At 46.2% G+C, this 27,081-nt stretch overlaps 1 long non-coding RNA gene across 1 annotated transcript; it reads right to left on the bottom strand.

Moving 5' to 3' along the window:
- Positions 1-43: 43 nt before the first annotated feature.
- LOC132406297 (uncharacterized) lies at positions 44-27,081 on the bottom strand. Its single transcript, XR_009516126.1, has 2 exons — positions 26,809-27,081; positions 44-3,320 (listed from the first exon to the last, which is right to left on the bottom strand). It is a non-coding gene; the product is annotated as an uncharacterized LOC132406297 (long non-coding RNA).

Below are 27,081 nucleotides of genomic sequence, written 5' to 3'. Positions count from 1 at the left end.
GTGTGATCTCCCCGCCTCGCCAAAGAACAAACAGGACACCATATGTGATTAAATGATTACAGTTTATAAAGATTACTATAACTAAGTAATTAATAACGATACAGTACACATGAAGGAAAAGAAAATAAAGAAAAGGCGCCAAACTTATCAAAGTCCAAACCACTTCGTGCACAACCGCTGGAGCTCAATTACTGAAGTCTTCTGGCCACCATTCCATCCCCTCCGAACTCCTCGACTCTCCAAACAGCTCAGGACCATCTGAAGTGGTCAACCAAGCACATCTGTCTTGGTCTCCTCTCCTCGGGGTACCTCATGGCCTCGGACCTCCACTTGGGGTACGTTCCTCGCCCCATTTACAGCATCGCGTCCTCTCTCTCTCACCCCCTCGCGCCGATCTCCCCAAAAGCCCGCCAACAATAGCTCACAGACTCAGAAGAAAGAACAACATTAATCCCAATTGGTTATCAAAGGAATACAATTCTCGTTACCTGTAAATTTTAACCCAAACAAGCTTCCAGCACTCTCTCGCAACAAAGAAGCATTCCTACTTTTAACAAAACAAAGAAATCATTTTGATTAACATAGGCAGCAACAAAGAAAAAGAAGAAACCCCCTTTACAGGGGGAATATTCAGGAGAGGGGTTTGTTGATGAGAGTGGGGGAGTGTAAAACAGTATTGGCATAGGAGGGGTTTAAATGGATAGATAGGTACAGGAAATTCTCACTGAGTGTATGTTTCTGATCTGCTGCTGTAGCCCATCCACTTCAAAGTTGGGCACATTATGTGTTCACAGGTGGTCCTCCGTCACCAGCGTTTTAACAGGTGGCTGTTTGGGTTGCTGTCACCTTCTTCTCAGCTTGGACCAGTCTGGCCATTTTCCTCAGCCTCTCTCATTCACAAGGAGAACAGCTGCCCACCATTCTCTGTGAACTCCGGAGACTGTTGTGTGTGAAACTCCCAGGAGATCAGCAGTTTCTGGGATACTCAAACCACCCCGTCTGGCAGCAGCAATCATTCCACGGTCAAAGTCACTCAGATCACATTTCTTCTCCATTCTGATGTTTGGTCTGGACAACAACTGAACCTCTTGACCGTGTCAGCATGCTTTTATGCATTGAGTTGCTGTCACATGATTGGTTGATTAATTATTTGTATTACAGGTACTGAGCAGATACAGGTGTACCTCTGAGTGCGGGTGGTCAACACGGATGTGATGGGCCAACAGGCCTGTTTCACTGCTGTATCTCTCTATGACTCTTAAAGAGTGCAGATGGAACCACGTATTGATCAGACAACAGTCCTGGTTTAAATTCACTTTCAGGATCTCAGTCTCGCCCATTAAGAGCAACGATCACCCAGCACCACCCTCTTCAGTGGCACCTTCTTGAGGCATGTCCTTGATGATGGGAGAGGGCTGTGCCCATGATGGAGCTGGCTGGGACTACAGCCCTCTGCAGCCTCTTGCACTGGAGTTTCCATGCCAGGCTCTGGTACAAATGAACAGAATGCTCTGCACCGGAAATCTGGAGAACTATGCAAGCACAAACACACAGAGTGAGAAAGCACCCAAGCACTGAAACAGGCCCTTTGGCCCAACTAATCCATGCCAAACCATTAACCTGCCTTCTCCGATCCAGCTGCACCCTGACAGTAGTGCAGATCCCACTGCAAGCTTTGATCGTCTTCCTCGCTGTCCACCACATCTCCAGTTTTGGTGCTGTCTCAAGCAACACACACACACACAAAATGCACACGAGTGAATTTGCAGATGCTGGAAATAAATAAAAACACAAAATGCTGTCAGAACTCGGCGGGCCAGACAGCATCTATGGGAGGAGGGAGCGACGACATTTCGGGCCGAAACCCTTCATCAGGTGTGAAGTAACATGGGATGGTGGAGGGAGATAAGAAGTGAGGGGAGGGATGAAGTAGAGAGCTGGGAATGAAGAGATGTAAAGCATGGGAAGTATCACGGACATAGGTGGGAAGGGATTGAACAAGGGGAGATAAAACAGAGTCCAGATAGGCAGAAATGAGTTCAGTGGGGCAGGAGCGAGCAGAGACAATGGGTCTGCCTGGACAGGTAGGTTTATGAATCTTAGGTTGAAGAGATGTAAAGCATTCCCTGCAATGTACTGCTGCCACAAAACAATGAATTTCACGACATATGCTGCTGATATTAAACCTGAATCCTGTTCTGGTCACAATACAACTTTAAAACCAGGAACTACAACAGCTTCCTGGATCTGGGCACTGATGTCAGATAAAAGGCAGGATCAAGAAATGCAAATCTCACTTGTTGCATAAAGAAGTCACAAATTATTTGAGCGGGGCGGGGTTGGGAAGCAAGATTACTTGTGGCAAGGTGGGACTCTCTCTGTCTGCACTCAATGTCATTGGGATTGCTGGTCGCTGAGATTCCAGTAGGTTTGCAGAAGAGTTGGAACACAGAACAATTACTTCAGTCAGACAAAACCAAGAGGTAAAGTTAAAATATTTCCTGCTACCCTATGATTTGATTTATGCTTGCTTTGGGATTTGTCAAACAAAATCTAAATGGCTGCTCTCTCTCTCTTTCTGTCTGTCTTTCTCTTTCTACCCCTCTCTCTTCCCCTTCTCTCACCCCCCTCTCACTCTCTCTTCCCCCTTCCCTCTCTGTCTGTCTGTCTCTCTCTCTGTGTTCATTCCCTTTTAAATATTTTAAATAGTTCTCCAATCTCCCTCACATACTCCTCTGTCCAAGGACAACAACCTCAGCTTCTTTAGTTGACTCACAGAAGTTTTCCGTCCCTGGTAAATTTCTTCTGCACCATTTTCAAAAGGGTGGCGGCCAGAGTCAGGTTCAACATTTTGTGAAAAGTGCTGCTCTGCGGCAGGAGTGCATTGAAGCACATAATAATAAAATAATAAATCACAGTAGGAAGTAATGATGTAGGGTTCATCGGTTTATTGTGCATTCAGAAATCAGGTGGCGTGCAGGAAGAAACTGCTGCTGAGGAGTTCATTGTGATTCTTCGGGCCCCTGTGCCTCCTCCCTGATGGTAACACTGAGAAGAGGGCATGTCCTGGGTGATCGGTTGATGCTGCCTTCCCGAGGCACCGATCTTTGAACATGTTCTTGACGCTGGAGAGGCCAGTGCCCGTAATGGAGCTGGCCAACATTACAACTTTCTGCAGCTTTCTCTATCCTGGGTAGTGGCCCCTCCTTACAGACTGGACACTGTTGTTCAGTGGTGGTTTGAAGAGTTCAAAGTAAATTTATCATCCAAGTACTTACAGAACCCTGAGATCGATTTTCTTGCAGGCATTCCCGATAAGTCTATAATAGAATCAATGGAAGACCACGTGTTCATTCAGCGTGCAAAAGATAACAAACTCCAAATACAAAAAGAAAAATAATAAATACTAAATAAATAAGCAGCACATATCGAGAACAGGCGATGAAGAGTCCTTGGAAATGAATCCAAAGGTTGAGGAAACATTAAAATGTTGGGAAAAGTGAGCTGAGAGAAGGTATCCCATCAGCCAAACTGTTCCTAAACCTCCCACAAAATGCCGGAGGAACTCAGCAGGCCAGGCAGCATCTATGGAAAATAGCACAGTCAAAGTTTCAGGACGAAACCCTTCGGCAGGACTGGAGAAAAAATGCTGAGGAGTAGGTTTGAAAGTTGGGGGGAGGAGAGAGAGAAAAACACCAGGGGACAGTTGAATCTTGGAGGGGGAGGGATGAAGCAAAGGGCTGCAAAGTAGATTGGTGAAAGAGATAGAAAGCCATGGAAGAAAGCAAAAAGGGGGGGGGGGAGGAGCACCAGAGGGAGGTGATGGGGTCAAGGAGATGACAGGAGAGAGGGACGAGGGGATGGGAAATGGTGAACTGGGGTGGGGGATAGAGGCATTACTGGAAATTTGAGGAATCGGTGTTCAGGCCATCAGATTGGAGGCTTCCCAAACAGAATATGAGGTCTGTTCCTTCAGCCTAGCTGTGGCCTCGTCCCAACAGTGGAGGGTGAACATATCGGAATGGGAATGGCAAGTGGAATTAAGATGAGTGGCCACTGGAAGGTTCCACTTGTTCTGGCGGACGGAGCATAGGTGCTTGGTGAAGTGGTCTCCCAATCTACATCGGGTCTCACTGATGTACAAGAGGCCACACCGGGAGCGCTGAACACTGTATACGGCTCCAACTGACTCACAGGTGAAGTGTTGCCTCATGTGGAAAGACTGTTTGGGGCCCTGAGTGGCAGTGAGGGAGGAGGTGTAGGGGCAGTCCCATATCCGTAGGGACATACCCCATTTTGATATGTCCATCCATGACCTCCACTGTCGTGGATGACATGACAAATTCTCGCAAACTCCTTAGAAAATAGTTGCTGTGCTTTCTTCATAATTGCACTTATGTGCTGGGCCTAGGTTAGATCCTCTGAAATAATGACATGGAAAATTTAAAGTTGCTGAACCTCTGACTACCTCGTGGAACTCTGGTTTCCTCCTCCTGAAGACAATAATCAGTCCTTGGTCTTGCTGACATTGAGTGAGAGGTTGTTTTGTGGTACCACTCAGCCAGGTTTTCAATCTCCCTCCTGTATGCTGACTTGTTATCACATTTGATTCAGCCAACGACAGTGGTGTCATCAGCAAACTTGAATATGGAATTGGACTGTGCTTAGCCACGCAGTTGGAGCAGAGCAGGGGGCTAAGCACCCAGCCTTGTGGTGTACCTGTGCTGCTGGGGCTCATCGAGGAGATGTTGTTGTCAATCTGAACTGTCTGGGGTCTGAATTTCCAAAGTCTTGAATTGAATGGGATTTCAAACTACAATACTTCCCCAAACTGTCCAACCAAATTTAATGAGCTACCCTTAAAAGCCCACAGATCCCTCTTTTCCTGAACTCCTCTGAGCCCCCTGAATTAATCTGACCCTCCGTGTCTCTCTCATTTCTCAGTAATGTCTATCACCTGTTACCCATTGTCAAGTTGGTAAATTGGTTTATTATTGTCGCACGAGGCCATAAGGCATTAGGAGTAGAATTAGGTTCTTCAGTCTGCTCTGTCATTCTATCATGATTTAATATCTCTCTCAATCCCATTCTCCTGCTGTCACCTAATTTTTGACTCCCTTGCAAATTCAAGCTCAAGTTTAATTGTCATTCAACTGCACACGTGTATACAGTTAAATGAAGCACCACTTTTCCAGCGCCAAGATGCAAAACACCGTACCAGCAGTCACATACAGTAATGATAGTACACACTTTTCAAAATAATAATAATGATAAAAAATAATCTTAGCACAAGTCCCTGAGTGGCATGGCCTGAAGATTAATGGTGCCTGGGATGTTGTCCCATTGTCCATACCTAATGATGGCCTCCATAGCCTTCTGTGGCAGTGAATTCCACAGATTCACCACCCTCTATAACCATATTACAATTACAGCATGGAAACAGGCCATCTCGGCCCTTCTAGTCCGTGCCGAACGCTTACTCTCCCCTAGTCCCACTGACCTGCACTCAGCCCATAACCCTCCATTACTTTTCTGTCCATATACCTATGCAATTTTACTTTAAATGACAATACCAAACCTGCTTCTACTACTTCTACTGGAAGCTCATTCCACAGAGCTACCACTCTCTGAGTAAAGAAATTCCCCCTCATGTTACCCTTAAACTTTTGCCCCCTAACTCTCAACTCATGTCCTTTTGTTTGAATCTCCCCTACTCTCAATGGAAAAAGCCTATTCACGTCAACTTGATCTATACCCCTCATAATTTTAAATACCTCTATCAAGTCCCCTCTCAACCTTCTATGCTCCAAAGAATAAAGACCTAACGTGTTCAGCCTTTCCCTGTAACTTAGGTGCTGAAACCCAGGTAACATTCTAGTAAATCTCTGTACTCTCTCTATTTTGTTGGCATCTTTCCTATAAATCGGTGACCAGAACTGTACACAATAAAGAAACTTCTGGCTAAAGAAATTCCTCCTCATCTCTGTTCTAAATGGACGTCCCTCTATTCTGAGGCAAGGTACAGTGGTAAAAATTTGTTTTGCGTGCCATTCACGTCACATGCCATTGATAATAAACCTGATTCTGATTTCATCACAACAGTACATTGAGGACGTACAAAGGAAACTAAATTGTAATTCCTTATCCAAATCACAGTGAGCATTACTGGACTTTCCCTCCTCTCTATTTGTGCCGTTTACCGGGAGCGTTGTAGACAAAAAGCCTGAAGTGTTGTTGAGGATTCGTTCCACTCATCCCACATTCTTTGACCCACCGCCATCAGGAAGCATTAGGACTGGGGAGCAGCTTCTTCCCTCAGGCTGTGAGACTAACGAATACCCTGCCATCCTTGAAGTCTCATCACTAGGACAATGAACTGGGTAACAGTTTCTTCCCTCAGCGTGTAAGACTAATTAATATCGAGGTCTTGCACTAGGACAGTGAGATGTTTACTGATTTCCTGTGCTGGGCACTTCACTTGCATTTTGAAATACATTTTACTAACTTTCTTGTGATAATATTTTGTTTTACATGCTGTGTGTGATTTGTGTTTTGTGGGTGTACCATGGTCCGGAGGAATGTTATTTTGTTTGGTTTTATATATAACTACCTCAATATGATGCTGTCAATGAATGGCAGATTCCTGCCACTGTCTGTAAGGAGTTTGTAAGTTCTCCCTACAACCACATAGGTTTCCTCCCAAATCCCAGAGACATACTGGCTAGCGGGTAATTCACCACATGGGTGTAATTGCGTGGTGTGGGCTGGTTGAGCTGGAAAAGGGCCTGTTACTGTGCTGCGTCTATAAATAAAATTGAAAAATAAGAAATGAAAGACAATAAGTGAATGCAGAATAACGTGTTACTCACCTAACGTGACTCTTAGGTGGCACTTTATCAACTGCCTTTCGGAAGTCTCTTTATTTCGGGAATTATAGGCGTCAGAGTTGTAGTTAGTGTGATACCATTACTGTTCAGGGCATTGCGGAGTTTGGAGTTCAGTTCTGGCGCTGTCAGTAAGGATTTTGGTTTTTTAGTGATATGGTGTGGAGTCTCCCATCAACCCCAATTAACCCTAACCCAATCACAGGACAGTTACAATGACCAGCTAACCCACCCATTACATCATCAGACTGTGGGAGGAGACTGGAGTTCTCACACATTCCATGGGAGGATTACAGAGACTCCTCATGGAATGACACCAGAATTGAACTTCGGACTCTGGAACATTCCTCCTCCCTGTAAGCACCTGAGTTTCCTCCAGGTGCTCTGCTCTCCTCCCACAGTCCAGAGGTGTACCGCTTAGCAGGTTAACTGGTCACTGTAAATTGTCCGGTGATTACGCTGAGGTTAGATGGGTGGGTTGCTGGGCTGGAAGGGGTCTTCCATGCTGTATCTCCAAATAAATAAAATAAAACATACAACAGAGTGCACCGACTGCCAGGGGTGATGAGAGAGGTACCGGGGGTGATGGGAGAGGTACCGGGGGTGATGGGAGAGGTGCCAGGGGTGATGGGAGAGGTGCCAGGGGTGACGGGAGAGGTACCGGGGGTGACAGGAGAGGTACCAGGGGTGATGGGAGAGGTGCCGGGGGTGATGGGGGAGGCGCCGGGGGTGATGGGAGAGGCGCCGGGGGTGATGGGAGAGGTGCCGGGGGTGATGGGAGAGGTGCCGGGGGTGACAGGAGAGGTACCGGGGGTGATGGGAGAGGTGCCGGGGGTGATGGGAGAGGCACCGGGGGTGATGGGAGAGGTGCCGGGGGTGATGGGAGAGGTGCCGGGGGTGATGGGAGAGGCACCGGGGGTGATGGGAGAGGCACCGGGGGTGATGGGAGAGGCGCCAGGGTGACAGGAGAGGTACCAGGGGTGATGGGAGAGGTACCGGGGGTGATGGGAGAGGCGCCAGGGTGACAGGACAGGTGCCAGGGGTGATGGGAGAGGCAGATACATTTGAGAAATTTAAGAGTATCTTAAGTTGGCACATGTCTTTGTGGGAGATTGATCTTGGAGTAGGTTAAGTCAACACAACCTTCTGGGCTGAAGGGCCTGGGCTGTGCTGTGCTGTACTGTTCTGTCTTCTATAATATGAACCACATTTCCCTTACTTCACTTGCAAGGTAAATTTATCAAAACTCTCTCATGTAACGAATGCACCCCCCTTTAGCTAATCCACACTGACTTTCACTAATCAATCCACGTTCCAAATTTCTTCTAATTCTGTTCCTAATGATCATTTCTAGAAACTTTCCCATTTCTGAGGTTAAACTGACTCATTTGTAATTACTGCATTCACCTCTACACCCTTGTTTGAATCGATGTGCAACATGTCTGGAAGATGATGGTGGGAGCCCATATAGTTCCCTCCTTTAATTCCTTCAACAACCCCAGAAGCATCCTAACCAGACCAGGTGATTTACCAATTGAATTTGGCCCCCCCCCCCCCCCCATGGTTGCCTAGCAGTTAGCACAAGATTAATGCCAGGGCACTTCAATTCCGGCATCCCCTGTAAAAAAAAAGTTTGCGAATTCTTCCTGTGTGTGCCCGTGTTTCCTCTGGGTCCTCCTGTTCCCCCCCCCCCCCCCCCACAGTCCAAAGCTGTGCTGGTTAGCATGTTCATTGGTCTTTGTAAGGCTTCCTGTGATTATGAAAGGGTTAAACAGGTGGGTTGCTCGGTGGTGCAGCTCGTTGAGCTGGACGGGCCTGTTCCGCACAGTACCTCTAAATAAAGTACATCTAGCTAACCTTTCTAGAACTCCTCATTAACACCAGTCCATCAGGGATCACAATACATTTTCATTGCTGAGGCTCCAGTACCATTGAGCAGAGATTCAGGTTTACTACTCACTCAGTGTCCACTTCGTTAGTTACCTCAAGCTCCTAATAAGGTGGCCACAGAGTGTACCACTGTATGTTCATGGTCTTCCATTCCATTAGTAGCCCATTCACGTCCAGGTTGAACGTGTTCTGTGTTCACAGATGCCCTCCTGCACACACTGTTGTAACATGAGGCTATTTGAGTTACTGTCACCTTCCTGTCAGCTGGAACCAGTCTAGCCATTCTCCTCTGACTTCCCATTAACAGGGCGTCTTCACCCACAGAACCAGTCTGGCCATTCTCCTCTGACCTCCCATTAACAGGGCGTCTTCACCCACAGAACCAGTCTAGCCATTCTCCTCTGACCTCCCATTAACAGGGCGTCTTCACCCACAGAACCAGCCTGGCCATTCTCCTCTGACCTCCCATTAACAGGGCGTCTTCACCCACAGAACTGCCACTCACTGGATGATTTTTTGCACCATTCTCTGTAAACTCGAGAGATGGCGTGCATGAAAATTCCAGGACAGCAGCAGAGTCTGGGATACTCAAACCACCCCATCTGGCACCAGCTATCATTCCATGGTCAAAATAACTTAGATCACATTTCTTCCCCATATTGATGTTCACTCTGATCAGCAATAGAACTCCTTGACCATGTCTGCATGCTTTTGTGCATTGAGTCGCTGCCATGATAGGTCGATGAGATACTTGCATTATGGAGAGAGTGTGGCCACTGAGTCTACATCAAAGGATACGTGCATCGTTTATGTTCACAACCCAAGAAAGTGCTGGGGGCAGCCCGCCAAGTGTCACCGCACATTCTTGCACCATGATTGGATGCCCACAACCTGCAATTCTAGAATTTTTCTTAAACCTTTAAGTTTTGCCAAACCCCGACAAGCCACTCTGTAATTACCCTCACAACACCAGTAAAACCTTCTAATTATCTGTCAGATATAATGGCTGCTCAACTCTCTCACATCTCTTTTGAAGACAGTCCCATGTTTTTCTTTTGAATACCTGCTGATGTTTATAAGCACCCGTTCCTAGCGTCAGTCAGACCAGCAGATCTGCTGACTTTGCAATGCTCCCCCCCCCCTCCAGAATGCATCTGGAGACTGCAATCATTCGCCATTCTCTGATTGAGAAGCCAGATCAGAAGAAAGAGCCCCCCCCCCCCCCCCCCGGTAGTTGGAGACACGAGAGGTTCTGCAGATGCTGAAACCCAGAGCAAAAAACAAACAAACTGGTGGAGGAACCCAGAGGGGGAAATGGACAGTTGACATTTCGTGTCGAGACCCTTCACCTGGAGAGACAGTCAGTGTGAAGAGGTGGGGGAAAGGGTGTGAAGCAAGAGCTGGGAGGGTGGATCCAGGTGAGGCAGATGGAGAGTGGGAAAAGTGACAGAGGCTGGGAGGTGATGGGTGGATCCAGGTAAGGGGGAGAGATAGGCAGATGGAGGAGGGAGAGTGGGAATAGTGACAGAAGCTGGGAGGTGATGGGTAGATTAAGATTAAGATAAAGTATACACACAAAACGCCAGAGAAACTCTGCAGGCCAGGCAGCATCTATGTTGATGTTTCGGGCTGAGACTCCCATCGGGACTGGAAAGGACAGGGGAAGAAGTGAGAGTAAGAAGGTGGGTGAAGGGAAAGTTGTACAAGCTGGCAGATGGTAGCTCAGTCCAGATATGGGGGACGAAGTACAAAGCTGGGAGGTGATAGGTGGAAAAGGTAAAGGGCTGAAGAAGAAGGAATCTGATAGGAGAGGAGGGTGGACCATGGGAGGAGGGGAACCAGAGGGAGATGATGGGCAGCTGGGAGAAGAGAAAGGGTGAGGGGGGTGGCCAGATTGCTGAAAGAAAGAAGGGGTAAGGGGGAGAGAAATTACCGTAAGTTAGAGAAATCAATGTTCACGCTGGCATCTATTCAGATGGAATCCATGAGAAAGTGGAGCAGCTGGGGAGAGACCCATGTGTTCACAGAGAGGATGTCACTATATCAAAGTTCAAAGTAATTTTATTATCAAAGTACATAATATTTCACCAAGTACCACCCAGAGATTCATCTTCTTGCAGGCATTCACAGTAGAACAAAGAAGTAAAATAGAATCAATGAAAAGCTATGCATAAACATTGACAAACACCTAATTTGAAAGATATTGGTGCTCAAACTAATACACACAAAATGCTGGAGGAACTGAGCAGGTCAGGCAGCAGCTTTGGAGAGGAACAAAGTGTTGCTGTTTTGGGCCAAGACCCCCATCGGGACTGAAAAGGGAGAAAGAAGGCAGAATGAGAAGGTGGGGAGAGGGGAAGTGGAGGTGACAGGTGGACTGAAGAGGAGGAAGCTCATAGGCGAATCTGGGTGAGTACATGGTCGGAGAGTTGGGGAGCAGGGAGAGAGGTTCTTCCTGAACTCCCGGTGAAGAGAATATTTCAACTGCTACAGGATAGGCATCCAAGAAAGATACTTTATAGTGGAGCAGCAAATCATAAACCCATCACCTCCACTCCCTTCCTCTTTCCCCCTTCCTCCTTCCCAGTGAAGGGTCTTGGCCTGAAACGTCGACTCTTTATTCCTCTCCACAGATGCTGCCTGACCTGCTGAGTTCCTCCAGCATTTTCTCTGTGTTAGTCTGGGTCTCCAGCATCTTCAGAATCTCTTGTGTTCAGTTTGCAGGTTATTAGTACCTCTGTATGAAGACCCCCCCTCCCCCAAATTTTTGTTTTTCTCAAATTCCTCTGCTCTTGCCATTATGAAAATATTACAAGCTCTCTTGCTGGGATCCAAGAACCTTGCGTTGGCCCACACTAATCCACTTACCACGGTTTGCCCCCTCAACATCTGTCTTCCCGCTGTACCACTCCCACTCACTCCTCAGGAACCACCCAGCCTCCCCTGACTTCAACAATGGAAAGTACCATGGTTTTTCACCCACTCTCTCTTGTGATCAGTTGCCATAGCGACTGCAGGGTCAAATCACACACAGAAAAACTTGGCCCAGTACATCTTCCCACAGTAAAGTGAGCTGGCTTGGCAAATTTGCACAGAGATTTCATTGGACAATACCCCCTGCTTCTGCTCTCCTCCCCACAGCTCCTTCTTTAATTATAAAGCTTTTCAACATTGGTCCTGAGCTTGCTTTTACTGTTGTTATATAGTAAAACCACCAAAACCAGGTCTTTCGGCCCATTGAGTCTGGTCCACCATTCCACCATGGCTGATCTATGATCCTTCTCAATCCCATTCTCCTGCTTTCTCCTCCTAATCTTTGATACCCTTACTTACTAATCAAGAACATATCAATCTCTGCTTTAAATGTATCCATTGACTTAGCCTCCATGGTCATCTGTGGCAAGTCTGAGGCCGTGCCCTCTGGCCCAGTTCTGGTCATGCCACAGTTGGAAGGAAGCTGAGGCTTTGGAGAGGATGCAGAAAGAGTTCACCAGGATGCTGGCGTGTGTTATACTGAGAGCTTGGACAAACTTGGAAGGTTTTCTCTGGAGCATCGGAAGCTGAGGGAAGATCTGATAGGGAGTTATAAAATGATGAGAGGCACAGACAGAGTAAACTGACAGCACCTTTTCCCTGAGCGCATGTATTTAAGGTGAGAGGGGGGTAATTTCAAAGGAGGTGTGAGGGGCAAGTTTTTTTTTACACAGAGAGGGGTGGGTACCTGGAATGTGTTATCTGGGGTGGTGGTAGAGGCAGATACATTGGGGATATTTAATACATGCAAAGATAGGCTCATGAATGTGAGGAAAATGGACAGATATGGACATTGTGTAGGCAGAGAGATTAGTTTAGTTGGCCATTTGATTACTAATTTAATCGGTTTAGCATGACATTGTGGGCTGAAGGGCCTGTTCCTGTGCTGGACGGTTTGATGCTTAATGCTCCATCCTCTTGTTACCCACTCTACTTTCCGTCAGGTGGAGTTGGAGGGATTCCTGACAACCAGTGTGAAGCTCCATGTCTATGGAATCGATGTTATATTTAATTCAGGTGTGATCTTAATGAAAGGCGGAACAGGTTTCAGGACAGAATGACAGGACAGATGATTCTCAGAACCTCAGCAGGTCGGGCAGCATCTGCGGAAATTTACCAAAATGAGTAAGTAAAAATAAAACGGAGTTAATGTTTCAGGTCAAGGCCTCTCGACCAGAATGGTCAATTCTGCCCCTCTCACAGCGCGTCACGATCTCAGCACTGCCCCTCCCCCAGTGTGAAACCCCTCAACACTGCCCCTCCCACAGTGTGACTCCCCTCAACACTGCCCCTCCCCCAGTGTGAAACCCCTCAACACTGCCCCTCCCACAGTGTGACTCCCCTCAACACTGCCCCTCCCACAGAGTGACTCCCTTCAACACTGCCCCTCCCACAGTGTGACTCCCCTCAACACTGCCCCTCCCACAGAGTGACTCCCTTCAACACTGCCCCTCCCACAGTGTGACTCCCCTCAACACTGCCCCTCCCACAGTGTGACTCCCCTCAACTCTGCCCCTCCCACAGAGTGACTCCCTTCAACACTGCCCCTCCCATAGTGTGACTGCCCCTCCCACAGTGTGACTCCCTTCAACACTGCCCCTCCCACAGTGTGACTCCCCTCAACACTGCCCCTCCCACAGTGTGACTCCCCTCAACTCTGCCCCTCCCACAGTGTGACTCCCTTCAACACTGCCCCTCCCACAGTGTGACTCCCTTCAACACTGCCCCTCCCACAGTGTGACTCCCCTCAACACTGTGACTCCCCTCAGCACTGCCCCTCCCACAGGACAGCTGGGTAGAACTGCAGAGTGATCTGATGAGTTAGGGTGGACCTGCTGTTGTGTTGTCGAGTTGGGCTGTGTTGCAGGTTGGGGTTAAACCAGCTTAGGAGGAGGCTCTGTTGAAGAGTGCAATTAACATGTTACACCCTTAAACACTTAATACTGAACACAGTAATGATGGAGTTAATGAGTTCCAAATATGTCCAATTATATGTCCCAGATCAGGATATGCAGTCGGATGCCAAGAACTGGAGTCATCATTATTCAAAAGGCTTCTGTGAGGTGGCTATGGGGTGGAATTTCTGGGCAACCTGCCAAGTAGACACTTGCCAGGGAACGGCAAAAGAATGAGTTCTCACAGAACTACAGCTGACTGCCACATTACACCACTCCCTGCTCTATCCAAAACCCAGGTTAATCTGCACACAACATAGAATCATAGGCATGAGCCTTCCCACCATCGAGGACATCTTCAAAAGAGTTTGTGGAGAATTGGATTGTCACGAAAGAGCATCTTACTGGTAAGGAGGGGCCGCTGCACAGGATCTGCAGAGTGGTAAGAACATAATAAATAATGGCAGGAGTAGGACATCTGACCTGTCAAGCCTGCTTCACCGTTCAATAAGATCATGGCTGATCTGGCCATGGACTCATCTCCACCTGCCTGCCTTTCTCCCATAACCCTTAATTCCCCTACTATGCAAAAATCTATCCAACTTTGTCTTAAATATATTTACTGGGGTAGCCTCCACTGCTTCATTGGGCAGAGAATTCCACAGATTCACAACTCTCTGGGAAAAGCAATTCCTCCTCATCTCTGTCTTAAATTTACGGCCCCGAATTCTGAGGCTATGTCCCCTTGTCCTAGTCTCACCTACCAGTGGAGACAACTTTCCTGCCTCTATCTTATCTATCCTTTCATAATTTTATACGTTTCTATAAGATCTCCTCTCATTCTTCTGAATTCCAGAGAGTACAGTCCCAGGAGAGTCAATTTATCCTCATAGTCTAACCCCCTCATCCCTGGAATCAACCTGCTGAACCTCCTCTGCACCGCCTCCAAAGCCAGTATATCCTTCCTCAAGTATGGAGCCCAGAACTGCACACGGTACTCCAGGTGCGGCCTCACCAGTACCCTGTACAGTTGCAGCATAACCTCCCTGCTCTCAAATTCAATCCCTCTAGCAATGAAGGCCAACTTCCCATTTGCCTTCTTGATAGCCTGCTGTACCTGCAAACCAACAATCCCAAGTCCCTCTGCACAGCAGCATACTGCAATTCATACCATTTAAATAATAATCTGCTCTTCCATTTTTCCTTCCAAAGTAGATGACCTCGTATTTACCAACAATGTATTCCATCCGACAGACCCTTGCCCACTCACATGACCTATCTACATGTCTCTGCTGACTCCATATTTTCTGCATAATTTGCTTTTCTACTCAATTTATCATCATCAACAACTTAGATACACTACACTCAGTCCCCTCTTCCAAATCGTTAATGTATATTGTGAACAGTTGTGGGCCCAGCACCGACCCCTGTGGTACACCACTCACCACTGATTGTCACCCAGAGTAACACCCATGTATCCCAGCTCTCTGCTTTCTATTAGTTAACTAATCCTCTATCCATGCTAGTACATCACCCCCAACTCTATGCATCCTTATATTAAGGATGTCTTTTATACAGTACCTTATCGAACGCCTTCTGGAATTCCAAGTAAGTAGCGTCTATCTGTTCCCTTGTATCCACTGCACTCATTATACCCTCAAAGAACTCCAGTAAGTTTGTCTGCATCTGCCTGATGGATCCACTTCTTTCCAGATGCCTCGCTGTTTCTTCTTTAATGATAACTTCAAACATTTTCCCAACTACAGATGTTAGACTAACTGGCCTATAGTTACCTGCCTTTTGCCTACATCCTTTTTTGAACAGTGACGTGATATTCACCATCGTCCAATCCACCGGGACCTGCCCAGAGTCAAGAGAATTTTGGTAAATTATCACCAAAGTCTCTATTATAACTTCTGCCATTTCTTTCAGTACCGTGGGATGCATTCCATCTGGACTTACCTTCTTCAGGCCCACACCTAAAGCAGTATCTCTTTAGTGATAGCTATTGTATCGAGGCCCTCACCTCCCATCGCATCCATAACATCTCTTGTAAACTCTTAGTTGTAAACTCAAGCAGCTCAATCATTGGCATTAGTGTCCCCAGCATCGAGGACACCTTCAAAAAGCGATGCCTCAAAAAAGCAGCATCCATCATTCAGGACCCTTCTACCCAGGACGTGCCCTCTCCTCATAGCTACCATCAGGATGAGGTAAAGGAGGCAGAAGATCTCAAAGATTCAAGAACAGCCTCTTTCCCTCCGCCACACGGAACCCCTGAACACTGTCTCACTAACGATATTTCTAACCGTAATTTATAGTTTTTATTATATCTATTGCTACATACTGCTCCTGCAAAACAACACATTTCTTGACATATGTCAGTGATAATGAACCTGATATTCTGATTTTGAACACAGCATTGTATAGCACAGGACAGGCCCTTAGCCCCATGATCTTAACCTACTCTGAGATCAGTTTAACCTTTCCCTGCCACATACCCCTCCATTTTCCTATCACCTGTGTGCCTATCTCTGAAATACCCGATATATCTGCCTGCACCGCTACCCCTGGCAGAGCATTCCAGATACCCATCACATTCTGTGCAAAAACCCTACCTCTGACATCCCCCCTACACTTCCCTACCATGTAGCCACCACTCCCTCAATGTCACTGTTCTATTTACCCTGGTTAGACCACACTTGGTTCTGGTCACTTCATTTACCGGGCTGCTTCTGGGATTGGAGAGAGCATGTCTTTTGAGGAGAGTTTGAGCAAGCTAGGGCTTTTCTCTTTGGTGCGAAGGACAACGAAAGGCAACTTCGTAGAGGTGTACGAGATGATAGGAGGTATAGGTCAAGTGGACAGGTAGAGGCTTTTTCCCAGGCTGGACCTGGCTAATACAAGGGGGCATAATGTTAAGGTGATTGGAGGAAAGCATAAGGGGGATGTCAGAGGTAGTAGTTCTTACACAGAGAGTGGTGGGTGCATGGAATGTACTGTCAGGGTGGTGGTAGAGATAGATACATTAGGGGGATTTAAGAAACTCTTAGATTGGCACATAGATGACAGAAAATGTGGGAGAATCCAAATCAAAGTACATATATATCAACAAGTGAATGTCAGGGTTCCATATGGTGACAGACACAACTGTCACATGTACTTTGATAATAAATTTACTTTGAACTTTGTAAAGGGTTAGATTGATTTTGGAGCAGGTTGAAATACTGGCATAACATGAGCTGAAGGGTTTGTACTGTGCTGTGATGTTCTGTTTTCTATGTGTGGGGGTAAGAAACTACCTCTGACAGCCCCACCCCCATACTTTCCTCCATAACCCCCTGTACTGCTCACTTCAACCCTGGGAAAAGTCTCTGGCTATCTACCTGATCCATGCCTTTTATCAATTTGAATACCCCTTTCAAGGTCTGTGTACGGTGTCCTGTATGGTGTGTCACCCAGCAAGTTTCTCTGTTGGTGCTGTGGTGGGGCAGACACACTGGAAAGAGGAACACCAGGAGAGACTGATTTTTACACACATCAGTCTCTAGAGTTTACAGAGAATGGTGTGAAGAATAAAAAGAAACATGTCAAACCTTGAAGTGGATGGGCTAAGCAACAGAAGACCAACGTACGCTTCCTTCATGCCACATTCTGCCCAGGTGCTCCACGGTAGCCCTGGTACACATCTAATCTCAACCCATTTGGCCCAGATCCATCTAAAACACTTCTATTCATGTACTCAAGAGATTCTGCAGATGCTGGAAATCTCGAGCAATACGCACAAAGAGCAGGAGGAACTCAGCAGGTCAGGCAGCATGTATGGAAGGATATAAACAGTCAACTAATTGGGCTGAGACCCTTCATCAAAACTTTTGATCAGGTCCTGACAAAGCCTGTCAGTGGAAAATGTCTTTATTCCTTTAACTCTTTATTCCTCTCCGTAGATGCTCCTGTTCATTTATCTGTCCAAGTGTCGTTAATGTATCTTCCTCAACCTGCTGCTATGGCAGCTTGTTCCATATTGCCGCCACCGTCTGGATGAAGAAGTTGCCCCCCAGCCCCTTTTCAATCATCCCCTCCCACCTTACACCGAGGGCCACGGTTCTCCAGTTGACTTTCCCTGGAAAAATAACTGTATGCATTGCATTTACCCTCTCTATGTCCCTCATGATTTGTAAACTTCAAAGTCAAAGTAAAGTATATACAACACCGTGCAAAATGCTTAGGCACATAAACCTGTATATAGTTCGGTGCCCATGACATTACACAGTAATGTGGAGTGGAGGACGAGCTTATAAGTCTGGTGGGAGGAAAAGATGTTGGGAATGGCAAGGATGGAGCAGTGGAGGGGTGTGGGACAGGTGGCAGAGAAGGACTGCCAGGGGTGGAGATGACGCGGGTGCAGACACGCCCAGCTCTAAGGCACCAGGCAAGGTCAACTGATTTCAAACAATTAGTTTATTGATCATTGCAGAATATCTCTCTGGTGCTTCCCACTCCCTCCCTCTCCCTTCCCCTTTTCCCAACCATGATTCCCCTCTCCCTGTCCCTTCCCACTCTCAGCCCACAATAGAGACCCATATCAGAATCAGGTTTATCATCACTCACATATATAATGAAATTCATTTTTTTTGTGTGTGACAGCAGAACAGTGACAACTACAGTACTGTGCAAAAGTCTTAGGCACCCTAGCTATACGTACATATATAGATATATATGTGCATGTGTGCTGAAGATATTTGTATAGTACTGTATATGTTAGCATGTACTACCCTGAAATTCATTTTCTTGCAGAGAAATAAAGAAATACAATAGAGTAATAGACTTAATAAAAATCTATGCATTAATACAGACTGACAAGCAACTAATGTACAACAGAAGACAAATTGTACAATAAAGAAAATCAATAGTGAGAACAGTATGTAAGGGGGATTGGGAAAATCAGGTCGGTGTTGGATCGCCACAGAGGGAATTTGTTGAATGGCTATGAGATGGCTCTTTAGAGCAACTTGTGCTTGAGCCTATTTGAGGAAAGGCCATCTTAGGTTTGGTGTTGTGCAATAACCCAGATCTGATCAGGGAGCTTAATGTAAAGGAACTCTTAAGAGGCAGAGAATCAGAATCAGGTTTATTATCACCGGCATGCGTCGTGAAATTTGTTAACTTAGCAGCAGCAGTTCAATGCAATACATATATAGCAAAAGAAGAAGAAAAAAATAATAATAATAATAAATAAATAAATCGGTTACAGTGTAGTGTATGCATGTGCAGGCCCCCGTTAGTCTCGAAAGACCATGGATTTGCACCTTGGAAGCCTGGGCAAGGTTTGTTTTTATGGGAGACCGGCAGTTGCCCAAGCTGCAAGTCTCCCCTCTCCACGCCACCGATGTTGTCCAAGGGAAGGGCATTAGCAATTACAGTATACGTATGTTGAATAAATTAAAAATTATGTAAAATAAACAGAAATAATAAGACCATAAGGAGCAGAAGTGGGCCATTCGGCCCATCGAGTCTGCTCCACCATTCAATCATGGGCTGATCCAATCCATCTCCACTCCCCTGCCTTCTCCCCATACCCTCTGATGCCCTGGCTAATCAAGAACTTATCTCTGCCTTAAATGCACCCAATGACTTGGCCTCCACGGCCACTTGTGGCAACAAATTCCACAGATTTACCACCCTCTGACCAAAGTAATTTCTCTGCATCTCTGTTCTAAATGGACGTTCTGCCCTCTTGTCCTAGACTCCCCTACCATGGGAAATAGCTTTGCCATATCTAATCTGTTCAGGCCTTTAACATTTGGTATGTTTCTGTGAGATCGTCCCTCATTTTCCTGAACTCCAGGGAATACAGCCCAAGAGCTGCCAGACGTTTCCCATATAGTAACCCTTTCACTCCTGGAATCATTCTCGTGAATCTTCTCTGAACCCTCTCCAACGTCAGAATATCCTTTCTAAAATAAGGAGTCCAAAACTGCACACAATACTCCAAGTGTGATCTCACGAGTGCCTTATAGAGCCTCAACATCACATCCCTGCTCTTATATTCTATACCTCTAGAAATGAATGCCAACATTGCATTTGCCTTCTTCACAACCGACTCAACCTGGAGGTTAACCTTCAGGGTATCCTGCACAAGGACTCCCAAGTCCCTTTGCATCTCTGCATTTTGAATTCTCTCCCCATCTAAATAATAGTCTGCCCATTTATTTCTTCCACTAAAGTGCATGACCATACACTTTCCAACATTGTATTTAATTTGCCACATCTTTGCCCATTCCCCTAAACTATCTAAGTCTCTCTTTAGGCTCTCTGTTTCCTCAACACTACCCGCTTCTCCACCTATCTTTGTATCATCGGCAAATATAGCCACACATCCATTAATACCAGGAGCCTGATGGTTGTAGGGTAATAACTCTTCCTGTGCCTGGTGGCGTGGGCCCACCAGATTCAGCTTTCTGTACTCTTGTCCCACAATGGTAGCAAGAAGAGAACATGACATGTGTCGTGAAATTTGTTAACTTTGCAGCAGCAGTTCAATGCAGTACATAATAGAACAAAAAAGTGAATTACAGTAATTATATACTGTATATATAAAATAGTTAAGTAGTGCAAAAAATAGAAATAAAAAGTAGAGAGGTAGTGTTCATGGGTTCAATATCCATTCAGAAATCAGATGGCAGAGGGAAAAAGCTGTTCCTGAATCACTGACTGTGTGCGTTCAGACTTCGATACCTCCCTCCTGATGTAAGAGGGCATGGCCTGGGTGGTGGGAGGCTTTAATAATGAACACTGTCACCTTTCTGAAACATCACTCCTTGAGGATGTCCTGGGTACTCTGGGGGCCAGTGCCCATGATGGAGTTGACTAAGTTTACAAATCTCTGCAGCTTCCTTCGACCCTCTGCTCCTGCCCATACTCGAGAATGATGCAGCCAATTAGAATGCCATGGTACATCTGCAGAAATTTTCAAGTTTTTTAGGTGATTATACCGAAATTCTTCAAGCTCCTAAAAAAAGCAGTTGTTGACATGTCTTCTTTGTAGCTGCATCGATATATTAGGAACAGTTTAGATCCTCAGAGATAGTGACATCCAGGAACTTGAAATTACTCACTCTTTCCACTTCTGATCTCTCCATGAGCACTGGTTCATGGTACCCTGTCCTACCCTTTCTGAAGATCACAATCAGCTCTTTGGTCTTTCCGACATTGAGTGCAAGGTTGTTGCCGTGACACTACTCAACTAGCTGATATATCTCGCTCCTGTACATCTTCTCACCACTGTCTGAGATTCTGCCAACTATGGTTGAATTACCAGCAAATTTATAGATATCATATGAGCTATATGTAATCACGCTGTCATGGGTATAGAGAGAGCAGAGCAGTGGGCTAAGCACACACCCCTGAGGTTGATTGCCAGTGATTCCAATCCACGCAGATTCTGGTCTTACTGTCAGGAAGCTGATGATCCAGTTGCAGGGGGAGGTATAGAGTCCCATGTTCTGGAGTTTTTCAATCAGAACTGTAGGAATGATGGTGTTAAATGCTGTGCTGTCATCGACAAACAGCATCCTGATTTAGGTATTTGCATTATTCAGGTGATCCAAGGCTGTGTGGAGAGCCAGTGAGATCATGTCTGCTGTAGACCTATAGTGGTGATCAGCAAATTGCAGTGGGTCCAGTCCTTGCTGAGACATAGAAACATAGAAAATAGGTGCAGGAGTAGGCCATTCGGCCCTTCGAGCCTGCACCGCCATTCAGTATGATCATGGCTGATCATCCAACTCAGAACCCTGTACCTGCTTTCTCTCCATACCCCCTGATCACTTTAGCCACAAGGGCCATATCTAACTTCCTCTTAAATATAGCCAATGAACCGGCCTCAACTCTTTACTGTGGCAGAGAATTCCACAGATTCACCACTCTCTGTGTGAAGTAGTTTTTCCTCATCTCGGTCCTAAAAGGCTTCCCCATTATCCTTAAACTGTGACTCCTCATTCTGGACTTCCCCAACATTGGAAACAATCTTCCTGCATCTAGCCTGTCCAATCCCTTTAGAATTTTATACGTTTCAATAAGATCTCCCCTCAATCTTCTAAATTCCAGTGAGTATAAGCCTAGTCGATCCAGTCTTTCTTCATATGAAAGTCCTGCCATCTCAAGAATCAATCTGGTGAACCTTCTCTGTACACCCTCTATGGCAAAAATGTCTTTCCTCAGATTAGGGGACCAAAACTGCACTCAATATTCTAGGTGCGGTCTCACCAAGGCCTTGTACAACTGCAGCAGAACCTCCCTGCTCCTGTACTCAAATCCTTTTGCTATGAATGCCAACATACCATTTGCCTTTTTCACCGCCTGCTGTACCTGCATGCCCACCTTCAATGACTGGTGTACAATGACACTCAGGTCTCGTTGCATCCCCCCTTTTCCTAATCGGCCACCGTTCAGATAATAATCTGTTTTCCTGTTTTTGCAACCAAAGTGGATAACCTCACATTTATCCACATTAAATTGCATCTGCCATGAATTTGCCCACTCACCTAACCTATCCAAGTCACCCTGCATCCTTTTAGCATCCTCCTCACAGCTAACACCACCGCCCAGCTTCGTGTCATCTGCAAACTTAGAGATGCTGCATTTAATTCCCTCGTCTAAATCGTTAATATATATTGTAAACAACTGGGGTCCCAGCACTGAGCCTTGCGGTACCCCACTAGTCACTGCCTGCCGTTCAGAAAAGGTCCCGTTTACTCCCACTCTTTGCTTCCTGTCTGCCAACCAATTCTCTATCCACATCAATACCATACCCCCAATACCGTGTGCTTTAAGTTTGCACACTAATCTCCTGTGTGGGACCTTGTCAAAAGCCTTTTGAAAATCTAAATATGCCACATCCACTGGCTCTCCCCTATCCACTCTACTAGTTACATCTTCAAAAAATTCTATAAGATTCGTTAGACATGATTTTCCTTTCACAAATCCATGCTGACTTTGTCCGATGATTTCACCTCTTTCCAAATGTGCTGTTATCACATCTTTGATAACCGACTCTAGCATTTTCCCCACCACCGATGTCGGACTAACCAGTCTATAATTCCCTGGTTTCTCTCTCCCTCCTTTTTTAAAAAGTGGTGTTACGTTAGCAACCCTCCAATCCTCAGGAACTAATCCAGAATCTAAGGAGTTTTGAAAAATTATCACTAATGCATCCACTATTTCTTGGGCTACTTCCTTAAGCACTCTGGGATGCAGACCATCTGGCCCTGGGGATTTATCTGCTTTTAATCTCTTCAATTTACCCAACACCACTTCCCTACTAACATGTATTTCCCTCAGTTCCTCCATCTCACTAGACCCTCGGTCCCTTACTATTTCCGGAAGATTATTTATGTCCTCCTTAGTGAAGACAGAACCAAAGTAGTTATTCAATTGGTCTGCCATGTCTTTGTTCCCTATGATCAATTCACCTGTTTCTGACTGTAAAGGACCTACATTTGTCTTGACCAATCTGTTTCTTTTCACGTATCTATAAAAGCTTTTTATGTCAGTTTTTATGTTCCCTGCCAGCTTTCTCTCATAATCTTTTTTCCCTTTCCTAATTAAGCCCTTTGTCCTCCTCTGCTGGTCTCTGAATTTCTCCGTCCTCAGGTGTGCTGCTTTTTTTTGCTACTTTATATGTTTCTTCTTTGGACTTGATACTATCCCTAATTTCCCTTGTCAGCCATGGGTGCACTACCTTCCCTGGTTTATTCTTTTGCCAAACTGGGATGAACAATTGTTGTAGTTCATCCATGCAATCTTTAAATGCTTGCAATTGCATATCCACCGTCAACCATTTAAGTATCATTTGCCAGTCTATCTTAGCTAATTCACATCTCATACCTTCAAAGTTACACTTCTTTAAGTTCAGAACCTTTGTTTCTGAATTCACTATGTCACTCTCCATCTTAATGGAGAATTCCACCATATTATGGTCACTCTTACCCAAGGGGCCTCGCACGACAAGACGGCTCAATACCCAATCTAGAATGGCCTGCTCTCTAGTTGGTTCCTTGACATGTTGGTTCAGAAAACCATCCCGCATGCATTCCAAGAAATCCTCTTCCTCAGCACCCTTACCAATTTGGTTCACCCAATCTATATGTAGATTGAAGTCACCCATTATAACTCCTGTTCCTTTATTGCACCATAACCCTCTCAAAGCATTTCATCACCATAGATCGTGAGTGCTACTGGACGATAGTCAATCAGGCAGCTCAGCCTGCTCTTCTTGGCCATTGGTATAATTAATGCCCTTTTGAAGCAGGTGGAAACTTCTGACTGTAGCAGTGAGATTGAGAACTTGTTTGAACACTCCTGAGATTGGTCACCACAGATTTTCAGTGCCTTAGCAGGTTCTCCATTGGGGCCTGTTGCCTTCTATGCCAGGCATGATACAACCAGTCCGGACACTCTCCACTGGGCATCTATAGGCACTTGTCAGAGTTTTTGATATCTATCGAATCTACATAAACTGCTAAGAAAGTATTGGCACAACATTGTAGCCCGAAAAGCCTCTGCTCTGCTGTTCAGTGTTCTAAATATCAATTTATTTGTCCATGTGAGGAGGCACAGGAGATGAGTGAAGTTCCTAACAAATAATTCTCATTTGTATTTCCATGGAGAAGGACTTGGATGCCAGGGAACTTAGTAGTAATCTTCAAAGGGATCCACAGTATAGGAAAGAAGCTCCTGGGGGCTTATAACACATAAAAATTGATAAATCCCCAGGACTCGATCTCGGACATTGTGGGGCCTCCAGTGAAGAGATTTAGTCAAAGAGTCATAGAACACTACAGCACAGAAACAGGCACCTTCCGCCCATCTATCCACGCCCCAACGACAATCCTCCCTAGTCCCAACGACCTGCACCTGGACCGTAACCCTCCCTACCCCTCCCATCCTCATATCTGTCCAGACAGAAACATTGCAATAAAATCTGCTGGCAGCTCATTCTACACCCTCTGAGTGACGAGGTTCCCCCTCAGGTTCTCCCCAAGTACAGTATTCCACCTTCCACCCTGATACCCCTGTATCACAGAAAGCCACGGGGGTGCTTGCAGCTGCGACTTTGTTCAACAAGGTTGACAGAGAACAGAATCGGTTATTGTCACCGTGAAGTTGGTTGTTTCGTGGAGTTGTACAGAGCAAAGGGATACAATGAGCACATGGAGAAAGGTATAGTGAGGAAGCACTGATGGCGGGGGGGGGGGAGAGAAGCTTGTTCCTAAAGCACTGAGCATGGGTCTTCAAGCTCCTGTACCTCTTGCTGATAGTAGCAATGAGAAGAGAGCAGAAGAGGGTAGCTTCCAACCCGATGGCATGAACATTGATTTTTCTAACTTCCAGTAATTACTGTCTTCTTGCCCCTTCTCTCTTTATCCATTCCCCATTCCGGTTCCCCTCTCCCCCCTTCACCTGCCCATCACTCCATCTGGTACCCTTTTTCCTTCCCTTTCTCCCTGGTCCACTCTCATCTTCAGCCCTTTACATTTTCCACCTCTCACCTTGCAGCTTCTCACTTCATCCTCCCCTCACCTGCCCACCCACATCCCCCCTCACCTGCCCACCTACAACCTGCCAGCTTGTCCTCCTTCCTCTCCCCCCCACCTTATTACTCTGGCTTCTTGCCCCTTCCTTTCCAGACTTGATGAAGGGCTTCAGCCCTCCATAGATGCTGCCTGACCCGCTAAATTCCTTCAGCATTTTGTGTGAGTGTTGCTCAGCCTCTGCAGAATCTCACGGGTTTATGCCTGAATGACAGATGGCTGCCTTCTTGAGACAGAGTTTGAACTTGTCCATCTCTGCATCTGCCTAAGAAACAGACTTAGAAACAAAGATCGGTACAGGGCAGGAAAAGGCCCTTTATGCCGAACCAATTAAAATTAGTAACAAAATGGCCAACTACTCTCTGTGCCTACACAATGTCCATATCCGTCTAATTTCCTCACATTCATGAGCCAATCTAAACATCTCTTAATAGTCCCTAATGTACCTGTCTCTACCCCACCCCAACCAGCACATTCTAGACACCCACCCCTCTCTGTGTGTAAGATAAATTGCCCCTCCCCTCACATTTCCTTTTAATTTAACCCCCTCTCACCTTAAATACATGTCCTCTGCTACTAGACATTTTACCCCTGGGAAAAGGATACAGTCTGTCTACTCTATCTATACCATGAGGCTTATGAGCAGAATTAGCCCATCCGGCCCATCGAGTCTGCTCTGCCATCAAATCATGGCTGATCCTTTTCTTTCTCTCCTCCTCAACCCTAGTTCTCAGCCTTCTCCCCATAACCTTTGATGCCATGTCCAACCAAGAACCACAAATTCACCACCCTTTGGCTCAAAAAAAATTCTCCCATCTCTGTTTTGAAAGGGCACCCCTCTATCCTGAGGCTGTGTCCTTTTGTCCTAGACTCCCTCATCCTGGGAAACATCCTTTCCACATCTACTCTGTCTAGGCCTTTCAACATTTGAAAGGTTTCAATAAGATCCCCCCTCATCCTTCTGGATTCCAGAGAGTACAAACCCAGAGCCTTGTATGTTAACCCTTTCGTTCCTGGAATCATCCGTGTGAACCTTCTCTGGACCCTCTCCTCTGCCAGCACATCTTTTCTAGGTTGAGGGGCCCAAAACTGTTCACAGTACTCAAGGCAAGGCCTCACCAGTGCCTTATAAAGCCTCAGCATAGCACCTCACAATCTGATAAACCTCTATTAGGCCTCCTCTCATCCACCACTTCAGAGAAACCAACCCAAGTTTGTCCAACCTGTAGACCGGGCAGCATCCGGGTAAACCTCTTCTACACCCTCTCCAAAGATTCGACATACTTTCTGTAATGGGACGACTAAAACTGTATGTAATCCTCCAGATGCGGCCTAACTAGAGTTTTATAAAGCTGCAACACAACTTCCTGACTGCAGAACGCAATGCCTCGACTAATAAATAACCTCTGTATCATCCTGTGTCGCCACTTGCAGAGCGTTATGAACTTGGGCTCCAAGGCCCACCTGCGCATCAGCACTGTTAAGGGTCTTGCCACCGGTGTTAAAACTTACCCCTCACATGTCCTTTGAAATTACCCCCCTGTAATTTCTTCTGGAAGCATGGCTCATCTTGTTAGCACACTCGCCACTAGGCACTGCACTTCCCCCTCCAAAGGAGGGCAGTGTTCCCCTACCCATCTCCCCACACAATTTCGCGCCGCTGCCTCAGAAGTTTCTGAAGTCGACAATAAGTCTTCCTTACAGCCACCGACGTGAGTTTAGCGGTTTAAAGAAGCAGGGCTGCCGGTCTGCGTGTCGGCGGTGCGGGCGGTGCGGGCGGAGCTG

The sequence above is a fragment of the Hypanus sabinus genome, chromosome 2, assembly GCF_030144855.1.
Source record: "Hypanus sabinus isolate sHypSab1 chromosome 2, sHypSab1.hap1, whole genome shotgun sequence".
NCBI classification, from domain to species: Eukaryota; Metazoa; Chordata; class Chondrichthyes; order Myliobatiformes; family Dasyatidae; genus Hypanus; species Hypanus sabinus.
Note: the sequence above shows the minus strand (reverse complement) of the source record. Positions and strands in the feature narration are given on the sequence as shown.